Genomic DNA, 17,010 nt, shown 5'->3' with positions numbered 1-17,010 from the left:
AAGTTATACAAAACATAAAACTGATATTCTTGCAAATGATATGGTAAATATAATGTCTACACATAAATAAATAAAATGTATTTAAAGAAGGAAAAGAACATTAACAACTAAGGAGATTAGAGAAGATTTGACATTGGAAAATGCTATCTGGGTTAAGACTGGAAGGAAATTTAGAATTCTTTAAAAAACTATATAGCACTTTAAAATTTGCTAAGCACTCTGGGTTATCTCATTGGTCTTTGAAATCACCCTATGAGGTATTTGCTATTGCAATCCATACTTTATACACAAGGAACTAAGGCTGAAAGTTGTCTAGGGTAATATAGATATGTCTCAGTGGGAGAATTTGAATACAACTCTTCTTGAATCCAAGTCCATCACTCTATCCACTATGCTACTTGATTGTCTCAAGAAATGGTGATAAGGAAGAGGTTGATTTAAGGAATAAGAGATGGCCTAAAAGGCCTAAAAGATGGAAAATGGAATTCTGACTTTGGTGGAAGTCATTGAGCCAGTTTGGCTGGGATGTAATGTGTTCCAATGGGAATAATATGAGATAAGTGGAGAAATGCAGTCTGAAACTAGAGTGTAAAGGGATTTAAATGCCAGACTCTGAGGAATAATAGGTAATAGGCAGCCACTAAAGATTGTTAAGCAAGAGAGTATCAGGGTCAGATGAAGGAATATTACTTTGGCAGCTGTGTGAAGCATGGATTCATGAGGGGAAAGAATAGAATCAATGAGGCCAATTAAGAGACTGTTTAATAATTCAGATAAAAGGAGGCAAGGGTCTGAATTAGGGTAGTGACTGAGAGTGGAGAGAAGAGGCAAGATGCAAAAGCTGTTATAGAGAAGAATTTACAAGACTTGGCAACTGAGTAGATGACAGATAAAAAATAAAAGAGAAAGAAAATGAAGGATGACTGAGACAGAGTCTAGTTGACTAGAGGAATGACAGTTCCCCTAAAAAAAGAAATTTAAAATAATGGATTTAGAGAAGACAATGAGTTCTACTTTAAACATTAGAACATATGACATAGGGATTAAACATACAAGTAGAAACGTTGAACTGGAGTTAAGGGAAGAAATCAGGTTCAGATTTTGTAGTCATCTGCAAAGAGATGATAACTTTACTGAGAACAAATCATATCACTAAGAAAGACACTAGGAAGACCAAGACTCAACATAAAAGCTTGGGAAGCATCCAAGCTTAAATGGACTGATGAGAAGCTAAAAAAGGATTGGTTTGACAGCTACAAGGGGAAGCAGAAGAGCAGTGAGAAGAGGGAGAAAAGGATATCTTGGAAAAAAGTCACAGTCAACAGTTATGGAAAAGCCATCTAAGAGAGATAAAAACCATCAGATGTAGCACTAAGGATTTTATTTATTTGTTTGTTTTTAACAGCAAAAGCAAATTTTTTTGTAGTGTGCTTTCTACAGCCCCCAAATTGGGGTGCCAAAATATACCATCTGGACTAGTTTTCTGGAGGATCTCAGAACCAGCCCAAGTCCTTGGTCTTAGTGGAGGAGTGAAGAAGGTACTAGACCTAAGAGGCTGGTCAAAGATGGAGTCTGTTTATTTCAAGTCCTCTAGCTTCTAAATACCTTAGTACAAATTATATCACTATAGCTCACCAAACATGTGCCAACTATAGAACCATTACATCACCACAGCACACTGCCCAATTGTTAATTATAAACACCCTGATATTGATATGTAAATGCATCTCTTTACTGTAAGTATCTCTTGCTTCAAGTAGAACACAGGTAGTCACATCCTCCTTGACTTCTCAGGAAAGGTGAGAGGCATTAAAGGGAGATGGGGAGCCAAACCAGACATTGTCAGCAGGTTCCCTCTGGGCTAAAAGGTCTTATACCTTACCCAGAGTTTCCCCACAATCTGTGGCCCTCTACATTTTTTGGTGGTTAGATTCTGTATAAGGTTTAATTGAACATTCTTTTTTCTTCATATAGATATAGATATAGATAGGATAGATACATAGATTATACTTAGAGTCCATATGAGTCATGTTGGAAGAGTAAAATCAGAACAAGAGGGATAATCACAAGAAAAAAAGCAGAAGAAAATAAAGGTGAAAATAGTATCCTGCCATCTACATTCAGTTTCCATAATGCTCTCTCTGGATATTGATGGCATTTTCCATCCAAAGTTTATATGAAATGTCTTAGATCACTGAATTGCTGAGAAGAGCCAAGTCTATCGTAGTTGAACATCACATAGTCTTCCTGTTGCTATGCATGTGTGTTTGTTTTTTGAGGCAATTGTGGTAAAGTAACTTGCATAGGGTCACACAACTAGTGTCTGAGGCTAGATTTGAACTCAGGTCCTCCTCACTCCAGGGCTAGTGCTCTATTCATGGTGTCACTTAGCTGCCCCAAGGATATTATTGATAATCATGAGAAGAATAGTTGTCAAGAAATCCAGAAATTCAAATTATTCTCAAGGTTCAAAAATCAGATTATAAGGGGTTGAGAAGTGAGTAGAAGGTGGAGATAAAAGTATGTGATTTTCTAGTTTTGCTAATGAAAGGAGAAAAGTTATAATGTAATAAGAATGTTGATGATTAAAAAGACATGTTTGTGCTCAGGAGATGAGAAAATATGTGATCAAAGGCATAAATGAAATATGTTATCCTTGGCAAGAAGAAAGGTCATAGACCATCTGTTCTTTGCAGATAGGAGCAAATTATAAGAGGATGAAAGATGATGGAGAGCCTGGGTTCTACTGGGTCTACTGGATACTAGGGAGTATACTAAATAATAAGTTTTTTAAGAAAGACAAAAGACAGCATCAACCGATACTCTAAGGAACTTATGATCTAATGGAAGAGATCACATGAAAGCAATTATGTGCAATGAAAATATAAAAGATTAACTGAGGACAATTTTAGAGAGAAGGTAGTAAGATTAAGGAGGATAGGGAAAGAATTTTTTTTTTTTTTTTTGCCAAAGAAGAGCCTTTAGTTGGGGCTAGAAGGAAATCAGGTACATTAGAAGGGAGAGATTAGGAGGGACAGAGTCCCAGACATGGGATGAAAAGGCATGTATTGAAAAATGAGTGTTTTGTATAAGGAAGAGCAAGGCCAGTATCACTAGATTGTAGATGATGCTGGATAGATTAGTTGCACAACTATTTGATTAAAGTCTTTTGCCTTCTGGTATAGCTGGAAATTCAAATCAAGTTAACTAGATAAGCACAAAGGCAAACACCTACTTTGGAGACAGCCCTGCTAGGTGCTGGGATTAGGGCAATTAATCAAATATTTTGGGTAACAGAGAGCACAGGAATTACTAATAATTGGCATATAATAAAAAATGCTAAATTAACAAAACTAGAATGAGCACACTGTCTTTCAGGGCTTGAGAATATCATTAGGAAAATCAGTCTTTACTGAAAAAGTCTAGAAGGGATGATGGATTGAGAATTATCACTCATAAAATGCCAATTAAGCCACCAATCTTTTCTGTAAACATAGAAGTGGTGAAGCCATCCTCCATCCATCCTAGTGGTTTCTACCATCACCACCATGCCCAAGAAAAAATTAAAATCTTAATTCATACATCCTCAAGATATACTGACTGAAGTGCTCTGGTATTCTGTTTGGGGGAGAGGGAAAGAGACTTCTGAAAGAAGATATCACCTTATCTCACCAAGGGGCTGTCTGGAATATCTGAAGCCTTCTTTCCTTAGATTGTATTAATTTTTCCTTGCTCAGAGCCCATGGAAAATATGCCTCACACAAGGAAGGACTAGATTTCATTTCATGAGTATTTATATCTTTTATCATTATTCAATGCATATTTTATCATCATTTTTATAATTATTCTAGATTTTTATTATTATTATTCAGTGCATAAAGGCTAAAGAACAAGCATTTATTAAGTACCTACTATGTGCTGGGTGGGCAACTACATAGCATATTAGATTGAGTGCCAGGCTTGGAATAAGGAAGTGCTGAGTTCAAACTACTTCAAACACTTATTAGCTATGTGACCCTGGACAAGTCATTTAACTCTGTATCAGTTTCTCATCTGTAAAATGAGCTGGAATTCAGAGAGAGGACTATGAGGACTGAATGTGGATCACAATATAGTCTTTTCATCTTTTTTGTTACTGTTGTTTGCTTGTTTGTTCTTTTCTTTCTCACCCTTTTGATCTGATTTTTCTTGTGCAGCATGATGAATGTGGAAATATGTTTAAAAGAACTGCACATGTTTAACCTATATTGGATTACTTATTGTCTAGGGGAGGAGAAATGGAGGAAGAAAGGGAGAAAAATTTGGAACTCAAGGTTTTGCAAGGGTGAATATTGAAAACTATCTTTGCATGTATTCTGAAAAATAAAAAGCTATTATTATTTTAAAAAATAAAATAAGCTGGAGAAGGAAATGTCAAATCACTCCAATTATCTTTGCCAAGAAAACCCCAAATGGGATCATGGTAGGTTGGTCACAATTGAAACAACTCAAAAACAACAACAACAACAACATGTAGAGGTAGTGGGGAAAGGTATAAGACCCTTCAGCCTAGAGGGAACCTGCTAACAATGAGTGGTTCAGCTCCTCATCTCCTCTAAGGATTCTCCGTCTTCCTGAGAAGTCAGGAGGCAATGACAACCTGTATTGTGATTGAAGCAGAGTGATACCAGATGGCAAACTATATCAATAGAAAGTTGTTTATGTGGTCCCACATGCAGTATATACTTAGAGCATGCACAGTATTATTTTGGTTCCATAAGTGTATTAGGGTATATTAAGGTGAAAGAACTGGGAATAAATGGACTCCACATTTCCACTATCCTGGGGAGTCCCACCTCATCACTCCTCCACTAAGATGGTTTGTTTTAATTGCCCTGGCATGGGGACTCTAGAAAGCATGGTACATTTTGTCACCCCAACTTGGGGGCTCTATAAAGCAGTACACAACAACAACATGTGCCAGGCACTGTACTAAATGCCTTACATTAGTAATTATCTCATTTGATCTTCACAACAATCTTAGGAAGTAGGTACTGTTATTCGACCTATTCACAATGGAAGAAATTGAGGCAAACAGAGATTATGTGACTTGTCTAGAATCATATAGCTAATAAGTAACAGCTTAATTCAGATCTTTCTGACTCTGGGACTATGACGCCTGGCATGTGTCATAAGGAGGGATAGGATCTCAGTTAAGTCTGATTAGTTTCCTACTTCTAATGTTCTAAACAATGAGGCCTAATCAGCCAAGTTATATGGACATTCTTTAATCTAGCAGATTTCAGAAGAGGGAGAAAGTGGTGTTCAAGAAAAGGGATTATGCTGTATCCCAAAGAGATCATAAAAGAGAAAAGGACAAAAATGTTTGTGGCAGCCCTTTTTGTAGTGGCAAGAAACTGGAAACTGAGTGGATGGCCATCAGTTGGAGAATGGCTGAATAAATTTTGGTATATGAATGTTATAGAATATTATTGTTTTGTAAGAAATGATGAGCAGGTTGATTTCATAAAAGCCTGGAAAGACTAACATGAACTGATGCTGAATGAAGTGAGTAGAACCAAGAGAACACTGTTCACAGTAACAAGATTACATGATGATTAACTGTGCTGAATGTGGCTCTTTTCAACAATGAGATGATTCAAGATAATTCCAACAGACTTGGGATACAAAGAGCCATCTGTATCCTTTGGTTGTTGTTGCTGCTTGTTTGTTTGATTTTTTTTTCTTTTATGTATTTTTTTAAACTGATTTTTTGCACACCATGAGAAATATGAAAAAAATATTTGTAAGGATTGCACATATTTAACCTATATCAGATTGTTTGCTGTCTTGGGGAGGGAGAAAGTAAAAGAAGAGAGAAAAATTTATAACACAAGATTTTGCAAAGGTGAATGTTGGAAACCATCTTTGCATTTATTTGAAAAAAATAAAATATTATTAAAAAAAAAAAAAAAGGAACCAGACTGGAGAAAGTCTCAATCTATTGGAGAAAGATTTAACAAAATTTGTATAAATATTTAACTATGCATATATGTATATATATATATATATATATATATATACACATAGATAAATATATATATATATACATATATACATTTACATATATAAATATATGCATATATATGTATATTTTCCCCTGTACTAAAACAGGTAACCTTTCAGAAGTAAATAGAAGGTAAATAGAAATAATTTTCATTGTTCATCATGGATAGCCTTTATCTAGAACTAACTCAAGTTGCTACATTTCCTCATTAATGTGTCTGAAAAGTTGCTCCTCACTCAAAAGGAACACAATAGCACAAAAAGGAACATAATAACAACATTTTTGTGCATCTTTCTCACATAAAACATTTTGAATAGAACTTGGCTTTAGAATCAGAAAAGCTGGATTTTGGTCACAGTCTTTTGGTTTACTACTTTTGTGACCCTCGGGCAAGCTCTTTCTCTTCTCTTTGTTTCAGCTCTCTCCTGTATAAAATATGAGGGTTGGACTTATGAAGTCCCTTTCAGCTCTAAATCCTCAGAATCTAACCTTAAGTTCTTTTTCCCTGACAGGCAGAGTGGCAAAAAGAAAACTAAAAGATAGAAAGGCAGTCTCAAAATCTGAGCAGGATCTAGGACCACATCCTACCTCTGACACATACTATCTAACCCTAGCAAAGTCACAACCTTACAGAGTTCCAGGCAACATTAGAGCCTGTGAATTTCAGATCAGAGGCTGATCTAGACTGGTAGAAAATGTTTGCACTAAAATAATGATTATTCCCCTCTCCATCTCCCTTCCCCCCAAAAAATCTGATCCTTCCTCTGTATTACATCATTGTTGCTGTTCAGTTGTTTCCAACTCTTAAGTAACCATATTTGGGAATTTCTTGGCAAAAATACAAGAGTGATTTGCTATTTCCTGCTCCAGTTCATTTTACAGATGAGGCAACTACAGCAAACATAGTTAAGTGACTTGCCTAAGGTCACACAGCTAATGATTATCTGAGATTAGATTTAACTTTTTGTCTCTATACATGGTGCCACCTAGCTAGCCCATGTTACATCATATCCCCCCCCATAAATGATTACTTAATAAATATTTAGCAAATAAATATTTTGGGAATCTGATTTTTGTACTGGTTTCAGTATTTTTGCCTGTTGAAATCCTTTTTCTTCAAAACCACTCTTTGATTCTCTGGATAAAAGCAATTTGGGGGGGCCAAAATTTTTAGATTTTCTTAGAGCACTAGTCTGGGCTTTTTCCTGATCTATAAATTATTAATTTAATGTCAAGGCTTAAGTCATCAAATTCACTCTTCTGGTTATGTTGTGTTGTTGGTATACAATAAATACAGAGTTTTCCATAAAAAGCAACCATCCAGTCAATGATGGAGAGGTTATAGAAAGACAGATGAACATACTGTTGATGAACCTCTAAATTATCCAATTCACCTGAAAAACAATTTGGAAATATGAAGGAAAAGAAATTAACATGCTCATATCCTTTGAGCCAGTTATTCCCATTGTTAAGATTCATACCTCAAGGAAATAATATAACAACAAAAACAACTATGAAGATCCCAGAAAGTTCTGACATAGGCCTAAATTATTATAGAAGCATTTTTGTGCTACAAAAGAACTATAAATCAATAAATATTTCATAAGTGCCTACTGTGTGCTAGGCAAAGGACATTTCCAGTCCACCAAGAATTTACAATCTAATATTTTGTAACTAGAAATAAAATGGAGAAATGGGTCGAAAACGGTGGTATAGCAATGTAATTAGATATTATTTTGCAATAATAAATGATGAATATGAAAAATTCAGGGATTTATATAAATTGACGTAGGAGAAAATAAGATGTCCCAAAAGAACAATATTCTAGAGATTATGGAAAAACAGGTGAGCACACTGTTGATAAAAGATCCAGAAAAGGAAGCTAAAATCTGCATTGCTATTAATACCAATAATGAGCTTACAGAAGAGAATGAAAAATACCCCTTGGTTGAAAGGTCAGAGACTAATGAAGCCAGAATGTTCTAGAGATGTCAGAAGAGGGTCTTATATTTGCGGCTTTTCCTAGAATTTTTTTTCTTTGTTACTAGGAAAATTGTGATTTTGGGGGAGAGTTGAGATACATCAAGGTTTTATGATATAAAAACAAAAAGCATTGTATTGGGATTTTTTTTTTTTTGTCCTTAATTCAGTGATTTTTGTCTGAGTAGAAAATTCTAATAGAGGAAACTTTCTATCAAAGCAAACAAGATCCGCAATTTAAATGTTACAGATTTGTTTGGGACAATAGGTGAGTTTAAACGACTATTTAGGATCATAGAAGTCAGCAATAGAACTTGAAAGCAGGGCTTTCTGACTCCATGGTAAATCTTCCTTAATACATATGCTGCACAGTTTCTCATCAATCAAACTTATTTTCAAGTAAAACAAGCATATTTTGTATCTAAAGTTTGTTGAAATGCCTGGGATGTTTGGGGCTCTTATTCTTCCAGAATCCTGCCAATATTGGCAGCACAATGTGGCCACTGCTGAGCTCTGAGATCCCTTTTGTAAGTTTATGTCTTGCTAATGATAGGATTAAGGAAAAGATTTGCTTTCTTGGCCCAGAGACTCTTGGTGATGGAGCTCTTGCCTACAGCTACTGACATTTCCAAAGGTCAATCAGTCATTTAACTTTAGGCAGGATAATCACCTCCCTGGGCCTGTGGACTACAGTAAAGTCAAACATTGTCTAATGATTGCAGTGGGGAAATGGAAGGAACTTTGAAAGAAGAATGAAGTACATTTAAGAGACTAAAAAGTGATGAGGCTGTGCAGCTTCTATGGAAATTTACAAGGCTAAAGACAGTGGATCCACAATTTTGGTATATACACCTCCCACATCCTGAATTCTCTGGGACAGTCTGGTCTCAATTTTAAGAATAGAAAGCATATTTAAATTTTCTTCAATTTACAAAAATCTATTTTCTCTCCTTCCCACTTCCCTCCACCCCCCATTTTAAAAAAGAAAAAGAGAAAGAAAACGTTTATAGCAAATAGACATAGTCAAGGAAAACAAATTCCACTATTGACCATGTCCAAATTGTCTCATTGTGCATCCTGAATTTATCACCACTCTGTCAAGAGATAGTAGCATGTTTCCTCATCAATCCTTTGGAATTTTGGACAGTCACAGCTTTGACCAAAATTAAGTCTTTCAAAGTTATTTGCTAAGAAAGTATACCTTTAATAAGGTTTTGCAAAAGGTTTTGGTAGGCAGAGATTTTGACAGAGGAATAAAATATGGTCATCCTACCTTTCATAGTGCTGTGGAGGCAGCTCTAGGCTTGACTAGAAATGAAACTATAAGGTCAAAAGTAATTGACCTGTAATTTCACTCTCTGTACTTCCTGAACTTCTCGAATTCTTCAGGATACTCTGAACCCAATTTCAATAAAATATTATTTTTGCTTTTTTCAATTAAACAAAATCTATTTTTCTTTTCAATCTATCCAGAGGGAAGGTAGCTACTAAAATGTGAAATCTGGCCAGTGTTAATAGCAGGTCCAGCACTCTCTCTATTTTGCCCCTAGCCACCCCATTCAGGGTTATTGAGAGTCAATCAGTCAATCTGTCAACAATCATTTTTGAGTATTTATTATGTTCCTGATACTCTAAGTACTGGAGATACAAAAGAAAAGCAAAAACAGATTCCTAGATTTCAGAGTGTCCGTTCTAATGGGGGAGATAACATATAACCATCTAGATAAATATAAAATATCTACAGTAAATACGAAAATAATGAGAGAAAAACATTTTGTAAAGTGTAAAGTGCTACTGTGAACTACTATTACACTAAGTGAGCTATTATTACACTATTATTGATCTCTGACTTTTCAGAAAGCTTTATCACTTGATCATTGCTCCATATTTGTTCTCGCTTTTTCACGAGTAGTTTCCATTTCTTTTAAGGGCTCTTCTTTCTTGGCCCCATCCAGAGGCATCTAGGATTGGGCTAGCCCCTTCAAAGGTGCTTAGTACAGTGTTATTGCTAGATTAAAAATTCTTTTATTAGTATAATTATATAAGTTGTTTGGAGGAGAATTTTTTTTTAAAATTTTAATAGCCTTTTATTTACAGGTTATATGTATGGGTAACTTTACAGCATTGACAATTGCCAAACCTCTTGTTCCGATTTTTCCCCTCCTTCCCTCCTCACTCCCTCCCCCAGATGGCAGGATGACCAGTAGATGTTAAATATATTAAAATATAAATTAGATACACAATAAGTATACATGACCAAACCGTTATTTTGCTGTACAAAAAGAATCGGACTCTGAAATATTGTACAATTAGCCTGTGAAGGAAATCCAAAATGCAGGTGGGCAAAAATATAGGGATTGGGAATTCAATGTAATGGTTTTTAGTCATCTCCCAGAGTTCTTTTGCTGGGCGTAGCTGGTTCAGTTCATTACTGCTCCATTGGAACTGATTTGGTTCATCTCATTGCTGAGGGTGGCTAGGTCCATCAGAATTGGTCATCATATAGTATTGTTGTTGAAGTATATAATGATCTCCTGGTCCTGCTCATTTCACTCAGCATCAGTTCATGTAAGTCTCTCCAGGCCTTTCTGAAATCATCCTGCTGGTCATTTCTTACCGAACAATAATATTCCATAATATTCATATACCACATTTTATTCAGCCATTCTCCAACTGATGGGCATCCACTCAGTTTCCAGTTTCTGGCCACTACAAAGAGGGCTACCACAAACATTCGTGCACATACAGGTCCCTTTCCTTCTTTATGATCTCTTTGGGATATAAGCCCAGTAGTAACACTGCTGGATCAGCGGTATGCACAGTTTGATAACTTTTTGAGCATAGTTCCAAATTGCTCTGTTTGGAGGAGAATGTTGAAATAATTCATTTGGGTCCCAACCTGTAAAATTATAACTATAATTGAGTACCAATTTTCCCTCTTCTCCTTTGGGACTTGAAAGCAAAATATAAGTTAGTTTTTCTTGAGTTTGTCTCAGCCCAAAGGCCTCTCCCTCACAGTATTAGAAGTTTTTCCTTCTAAAAAAACCTGCAGAGTTTGGAAGCTGACTCTCATCACCCCCTGATATTTCCTTACCAGCCCAGGTACCACAAATAGGACACCCATATGCTTATTGGGAAAATTTGATATAAGTTGGTGTACTTCGGGGTATGAAACACACACTGGGAATAAGTGTCCTGAGCTCCACAAAGTCACAAAGATTTGGTGAGAGGGAAAATATGGTAAGTATTATAGGAAAGGATCAGGGCAGAGCTGAATAGCCCTTATCCCAGTGGTATTCTGGAGGCAGTTCATCCAATTGTTAAGTTTTCAGTATGAGCATTTGCTCTTTGGAAAGGGCAAACACTGTAAATTGGGGCTTGATTTTTTGTTTTGTTGACTGGACTTTAGAAAGTGATGGGAAAATGTCAATGCAGATTAAAATGTGTTTTGTAGGTACAAAATTTTTACCCTGGGGAGTCAGTTGTTGAACACTTATCCACCCAATTCTGCTCTTATGTCATTGTACTTTGTGTTACTATTATCTGTCATTTTCTAAATTTTCTCCCCCTCCTTGTCTATAAGCTTCCTCAGTCAGGAACATGTTTTCATTTCAATTTCTTCTCTGCCTTCACACTTGGCTATCAGGGGTCTTTCACACAATAGATTCTCATAAATGTTTGTTGAAAACTTGGAGAGATGATAGAATTAATTCATTCTTAGCTCCATTGTCAAAACCAAAGGACACATTCTTCCACTACTGACAGTTGAGTCTCAGATACTTAAATGTGGACTTTCTCTCTCAAGAGACAGATCCAATCTATCCACCTAATATTTTTTCCAATAACTCTTCATCTGAGGAGTATGATGATGACCCTTCCAAAGGAAAAAGGGGAAAAGAAGATGCTTAGCTCTGGGAAGGACTTTTCACTTTGCCCATCTTGTGTGATGTTTTCTTCTCCTTTTGGGAACCAATCAAGGTACTCTGAGCTGCTTTTGTTTCTGTTTTTTTCATACTGGTGGAGAGTATAAACTGTTCATTGTTCATCCCTTCCTCTTAACATATGATTATCATACATAAGTCAGTTCTGTTATAAAATAGCAAATTGTTCTAGCCTGATCAATATATTATAGAACATTTTAAACACAATCTGAATTTCAAGTTTGTTTCTGTGCAACTTCTTCTAAAAGAAATATAATAAATACAAAAAATATATCATTTCATAATAATTCATAAGTTGCAATCCTTTCAATATCCACTTCTCCAAGCAAACTTTGTTTGTCAAGATAAATTGCCATATTTATTGTATATTGTATATCCATATATAATGTCTATCTATTACATATCAATATCATATATTGCATATGTTTAAAAGGAGCTGTAAGTAGAGAAGGGTGGGTCTGTATCACCCTCTTTCCTACCCTTCTAACTCCCACCTACTTCTTCAAGGCCAAGAGTTTCAGCTTATCAAAATTGTTCTCATGATCACTCTGAGGAGCAAGCACTATTTCCTGCAATATTTATGTGTTTCTTAACAATTTAAAGGGTGCTATTATTTTTATTAGATTCCTGACTTTTAAAAATGTGTCACTGACAAATTTTTTGAGCATTGTGTTGCTAAACCCATTTCCCCATAAGTTCTGAGTTTTTTATTGCTTGATTTTTAAATACTAAGGATATATCATTATAGCAGAATTGCCTCTGTGTGTGTGTGTGTGTGTGTGTACATTTCACTGATGGCATCCTTTAGTTCACTTCTACTTCATAATTCTTTATTTATGATGTTGCTTTCCATTGCTCTTTGGACGAAATTCAATTTCAGTCCTTACTTTATCAGTGTTAATATTGGGGTGTTTATTGGAAAATGCTGTGACAAAACTAGATGAAATAAATTTTAAAATAATAAATAGTTGCTGTGTGTCAATGTTTTGCTCACAATAGGCATCTAAAAATTCTTTTTTTGCATTTGATTGGAATTGAATTAATGAGAACATATATCACAGAGTTTCTAATAGCTAGATCTAGTGCTATTCCCTGGATCCCAGGCTTTGAATAGGGAGCTGGGGAATGGTGAGGGAAGATAACTAAAGTTTCCTGAGCCCTCTTTATATGAGTTGAGTTTATGATGAAATTTTGGGCTCGATTAATGCTCACAGCTGGCCCATTAACCATGATCTCTTGAAAATGCCACATTTTATCTCTGCCAGTCTCTTTATTCCAGCTTACACTTGCCCTTTGAATTTGTCTTTGCCCTAATACAAGGAGGAAGGCATTAAATAAAACTAGGCATTTAGTAAGTATCATTTCCCAGATAGGCTTTGTAAATACATCTCAATTACCTCTGCAAGCCCCACATTCTGAGCTAGGAACATTGGTTATTCCTCAAACCTTCAGGTGACCTACCAAGTACTGATGGAATTTTCAAGGTACTTTGTTCTTTCTGGGAAGACAGGGATATGGCTCATAGTCACATCACAGGGGCAAAAGCAGAAAAGATCCTCAGACCCAAGGCATCAAATACAGGCTGTGGGAAGCCAAACTTCTTTTCCTTTTCTTACACTAGGAGGTTCACAATCACAATTCTCCCCATGAGGAGTTATTACTCAAAATCTGAGGCAAAAAACTAACTCTGGTCATCCCCCAAACTTCAGTTGAAGGGAAATGTTAATGTTTCTTTCACCAAGCAAGCAAACACACACACACACACACACACACACACACACACACACACACATAATGTTATTCTCTTAAAATATAATGTTCTCTGGGAGCAGGTTTCTTGGGAGCCTTCTGGAGGCAGCCAGTAATCATCACAAGTGCAGCCAGGGATTAAAGTCCAAATCCTTTACTTTTCTCCTTCAAAGTCTTGTTTCTTTTCCTGGGGCCCAGTTAGCTTTAATAGAGGCCTATCTCTCTCCTTGGTTCCAAGAGCTTAAGCTGCCTTCTCTGGCTTGTGAATCTCCTCGACTGAATCCTGGCTGAGGCTCAGAGCTTCTCGTGGGCTTCGTTCTAGTGGGCTTGTCCTCTAGTGGGCTTCTCCTTCTGGCCCTGAAAGTTTCTTGCTTATATATGCTCTCTTAAAGCTGTGAATCTTGTAGAACTCTAGTAAGTACTAAGTACTTAATCATTGTCTCTATCAATTCCAGTGACTTAGCACTTTGTAAGAATCCTAACACACACACACACACACACACACACACGCACACACATGCACACACACATATCCTAATCTCTTTGAATGGAGTCCCTTCCTGGTCCCAGAAATAATAGACCAATAAATCCTATAAAACAGAGGGACCAGCTGTACTGTTCATTAGGGCATTGAGAACTCAGCTGGCTAGCACCTTGTATCATCAGTGTCCTAGTCCTGCTTATCGATCTCTGTCTTCATACCAGGATCCTTCCAATACTCTGAACTATCCCTGCCTCAGTTTTCACTACAGGGTCTTTCCCAGGCAGGTAGTCCAATACATGTTAAATATGTTAAATACAATATATGTATACATATTTATACAGTTATCTTGCTGCACAAGAAAAATCAGATTTAGAAAGAAGGTAAAAATAACCTGAGAAGGAAAACAAAAATGCAAGTAAACAATAACAGAAAGAGTGGAAATGCTATGTTATGGTTCACACTCATTTCCCAGAGTTCTTTCGCTGGGTGTAGCTGGTTCTCTTTATTACTGAACAATTGGAACTGATTTGATTCATCTAATTGTTGAAGAGGGCCATGTTCATCAGAATTGATCATCATATAGTATTGTTGTTGAAATGAATAATGATCTCCTGGTTCTGTTCACCTCATTGTTAAAAAGAACCAAGTCCATCAGAGCTGACCGTCACATAAACTTGTTGTTGCTGTGTATAATGTGTATAATCTTGATTCTACTCACTTCACCTAGAATCTGTTCATGTAAGTCTTTTTAGGGTTTTCTGAGATCAGCTTGCTCATCATTTCTTATAGAACAATGATACTCCATTACATTCATATACTGTAACTTATTCAGCCATTTCCCAATTGATGGGCATCCACTCAATTTTCAATTCCTTGCCACTATAAAAAGGGCTGCTACAGACATTTTTGCAAGTGTGGGTCCTTTCCCCCTTTTTATGATTTCTTTGGAATACACTCAGCAAAGACACTACTGAATCAAAAGTTTTATAGCCCTTTGAGCATAGTTCCAAATTACTCTCCAGAATGCCAACCCTGTTCTTCATCCTCCATTATGTCTAATCTTTTCACTCCTTAGTTTTCCCAAATCACCATCCTTAAATTATGTTTTCCTTTTTCTCTTTTTACCCTTTGTTGAATCATTTTTATTTTACATTATCTTCTTCTATCAATATGTTCTTACTTTTTCCTTTCACACTGAGAATGCCTTAATTCAACATTTGATTTCTTTGATTTTTTACCTCCGGAATCCCTTTTTATCTACAGCTTAGTAGTGATGGAAGAGATGATGATGTCATGATGATTGGGGATCCATTGCAAACACATCTAACATAATCTTAAGTGGTTCTTTACTGCAGCAATACAATATTTTGTATAGTTTCCTAACTGACTTAATTATTTCATCCACTATAACAGTTATTACCAATCCCTTCATTCTTCCCCAAGCCTCCCTTCTTCCCATCCTCTCAGCTAAAAATCTCACTTCATACTTTATCAAGTAATTGAAGCTATTGGTTGAGAGCTCCTTTTATCAATTCACATCACTCATACTTCTCCCCTACCATCTCCTTCTTTATTTCTGCTTCATATGTAAAGGTCGTCTATTTCCTTCCCAAAGCAAACCCCTCTAAATGTACAAGTAATCTTATCCCTCACAATCAGCTCAAGAAGATTGCTCCTATTATCATCCTTCATTCTCTAATCTTATCTCTCAAGTCTACTTGCTTGGGTTCTTTTCTTGATGCCTACCATCTTCCATTTTTAAAACTTCATTTGATCTCACCATTTTCTAACTATTACCTCACATCTCTCCTCCCCTCCTCAGGAAAACTTTATAAGAAAGCTGTCACCATGAACAGGCTGACTTCAGAAAATCCTGGAAGAACTTACATGAACTGATGTTAAATGAAGTGAGCTAAACCAAGAGAACACTGGACACAGTAATAAGATTATGTGATTATCTACTGTGATGGAAGAGGTTCTTTTCAACAATGAGATGATTCAAAGCAATTCCAATAGATTTGTGATAGAAGTTTCTCCAGAGAAAGAATGCTGAATCAAAGTACAGTATTTTCAACTTTTTTGATGGTTGTTGTTTGCTTGTTTTTTCCCCTCATTTTTCCCCTTTTGATCTGATTTTTCTTGAGCAGCATAATGAATATGGGAATACAATTAGAAGAACTGCACATGTTTAACCTATATTGGATTGCTTGCTGTCTATGAGAAGGGTGGGGAGAAAGGAGGGAGAAAATTTTGTAACACAAGGTATTGCAAAGGTGAATGTTGAAAACTATTTTTGCATGTATTTGGAAAAATAAAAAGCGATTTTAAAAAAGAAAGAAAAAAAGCTGTTTCCATTAGATGCCTCCCCTTCCTTCCCTCTAACTTATTTCTAAATTCTTTGTAATCTGTTTTTAAAATTCATCATTCAACTGAAACTGTTGTCTCTAAAGTTATCTCTTATTGCCAAATATAATGACCTTTCTTAGTCCTCTTACTTCTTGACGTCTCTGAAGTCTTTGATACTGTTAATCATTTTCTTTTTCTGGATACTCATTTTTTGACACTGCTCTTTCATGGCTTTTCTTCTACCTATCTGACTTTCCCTTCTCATTGTCTTTTTCTTGATCTTTTTCTAGGTCATGACCACTAATCATGAGTACGTCCCATGGGTCAGTCCTAAGTCCTCTTCTCTTTTCCTATTATATTTTCCCCTAAGATAGCTTATTACCTCTTGAAGTTTTAAATTTTATAATATTGTTCATGTATGCATATATGTGTATCATGTCTATTTATATGTGCATCATGTATAT

The sequence above is a fragment of the Sarcophilus harrisii genome, chromosome 2, assembly GCF_902635505.1.
Source record: "Sarcophilus harrisii chromosome 2, mSarHar1.11, whole genome shotgun sequence".
NCBI classification, from domain to species: domain Eukaryota; kingdom Metazoa; phylum Chordata; class Mammalia; order Dasyuromorphia; family Dasyuridae; genus Sarcophilus; species Sarcophilus harrisii.
The sequence above is the reverse complement of the archived record's forward strand: the minus strand, read 5'-3'. Positions refer to the sequence as shown.